The following is a 2,574-nucleotide window of genomic DNA, read 5'->3' on the forward strand; positions in this document are numbered from 1 at the left end:
GGGCGACAAAATGTGCCTAAATTAGGCAAACGCCTCTCTCGAGAGAGCGCCTCTCTCGCGACACACGTGTCTTAATGGAAAATTTCCAAAAAGAAAAACGCGAATATCGCCCGATTTCCGCAGAATTTCAAACGGAAAAACACGCACTGTGTTCGCAAGCACGAAACACGAATTTTCGCACTATTTTCAACAATGTACCTGTTGTTTTACTGCCTAAATGCACTTTACTCGCGGAGCGTACGGAAAAACACGTCTGTTCTCGCGAGCAACCAAACACCGACTGTGTAGATAGGGACAGTAGGAATCTCGTTAATCCATTCATGCGCGTCACTAATTAGATGACGAGGCATTTGGCTACCTTAAGAGAGTCATAGTTACTCCCGCCGTTGACCCGCGCTTACTTGAATTTCTTCACTTTGACATTCAGAGCACTGGGCAGAAATCACATTGTGTCAACACCCGCTAGGGCCATCACAATGCTTTGTTTTAATTAGACAGTCGGATTCCCCAAGTCCGTGCCAGTTCTGAATTGATTGTTAATTGATAATCGTTATAATTAATAAGAACTAATTGGTTTAACCCAATTAGTATTCTTAAAAATTTTAGCAAGAAAGTTCCACAATTGGCTACGTAACTAAACTATCCGGGGAACAAGTGACCAACATAAATGCCAGACACTCTATTTACCCAGAACGAGCACATAAACCATGTTATTGTTTCCCAATCAAGCCCGACTATCTCAATCTTCAGAGCCAATCCTTATCCCGAAGTTACGGATCTAATTTGCCGACTTCCCTTACCTACATTATTCTATCGACTAGAGACTCTTCACCTTGGAGACCAGCTGCGGATATTGGTACGGCCTGTTGAGAAGTTTGCGTGTCCCCACCATAAATTTTCAAGGTCCGAGGAGAAAATATCGACACAACAGTATATGTCATGCTCTTCTAGCCCATCTACCATATCTCTCTGCGAAAGACTTCCATGGTAGTACGGCTATAAAACAGAAAAGAAAACTCTTCCGATATCTCTCGACGGCTTCTTTATGGTCGTTCCTGTTGCCAGGATGAGCACGAGGCCCATATTTAATAACAAACGGATACTCAACAGGTTACGGAATTGGAACCGTATTCCCTTTCGTTCAAAATTATTCAAGTATATTAATTAGCTTGATTTATATAATATAATTATATTTGTATGGCATTTGTGTTTTACTTGAAAATTTTCGGCTTTCGCCTTGAACTTAGGACCGACTAACTCGTGATCAACCACTGTTCACACGAAACCCTTCTCCACTTCAGTCCTCCAAGGTCTCATTCGATTATTTGCTACTACCACCAAGATCTGTACCAATGGCAGCTCCATGCAGGCTTACGCCAAACACTTCTACGCATACCATTGTACCTTCCTACTCACTAAAGTTTCAAAATTTATATCACAAGTAATATAAATCATCTACTTTAGCGGTAATGTATAGGTATACAACTTAAGCGCCATCCATTTTAAGGGCTAGTTGCTTCGGCAGGTGAGTTGTTACACACTCCTTAGCGGATTTCGACTTCCATGATCACCGTCCTGCTGTTTTAAGCAACCAACGCCTTTCATGGTATCTGCATGAGTTGTTAATTTGGGCACCGTAACATTACGTTTGGTTCATCCCACAGCGCCAGTTCTGCTTACCAAAAGTGGCCCACTGGGCACATTATATCATAACCTTGAACTTCATATCAAGAAAGTTAAGGTTCTTACCCATTTAAAGTTTGAGAATAGGTTAAGATCGTTTCGACCCTAAGGCCTCTAATCATTCGCTTTACCAGATAAGATTATTTTATATAACATTAAAATGCACCAGCTATCCTGAGGGAAACTTCGGAAGGAACCAGCTACTAGATGGTTCGATTGGTCTTTCGCCCCTATACTCAATTCTGACAATCGATTTGCACGTCAGAACTGTTTCGGTCTTCCATCAGGGTTTCCCCTGACTTCAACCTGATCAAGTATAGTTCACCATCTTTCGGGTCACAGCATATATGCTCAAGGTACGTTCCAGTTAGAGGCATAAATAATATAAATATCATTATACATAACTATATAGAACGCCCCGGGATTGTGTTAATTAGCTATAAATAGTTAAAAAACTAATCCCATTATTAGTCAAGTTAATTACGCTATTAGGTTTATATCCCAATAACTTGCACATATGTTAGACTCCTTGGTCCGTGTTTCAAGACGGGTCCCGAAGGTATCCTGAATCTTTCGCATTGTTAATCATACAAGTGCATATAATAAACACAAAAATCAATGATAATTATGCCATTATATAATTCCGAAAAATTAACGCACTGTATTCATATAAATCTATCAGCACTTTATCAAATTAATAACATTTATTCTGTGTTAAAATGCAAGCAAATTAATTTGAATAAACTATAAGTTATATTTTATGATAAATTTTGTATGCTAATAGATTACAATGTCCTTATATGGAAAAAATGCACACTATTATCATAATATTGTTTAAATATTACAATTTTAATGATGAATTTTCCATAACGGATATTCAGGTTCATCGGG

At 38.9% G+C, this 2,574-nt stretch overlaps 1 pseudogene; it reads right to left on the reverse strand.

The window, feature by feature from the left end:
- Positions 1-226: 226 nt before the first annotated feature.
- The window catches only part of LOC119559096, a 2,784-nt pseudogene continuing 436 nt past the window's right edge, over positions 227-2,574 (reverse strand).

This window comes from Drosophila subpulchrella, unplaced genomic scaffold (assembly GCF_014743375.2).
Source record: "Drosophila subpulchrella strain 33 F10 #4 breed RU33 unplaced genomic scaffold, RU_Dsub_v1.1 Primary Assembly Seq166, whole genome shotgun sequence".
In the NCBI taxonomy this organism is placed as follows: Eukaryota; Metazoa; Arthropoda; class Insecta; order Diptera; family Drosophilidae; genus Drosophila; species Drosophila subpulchrella.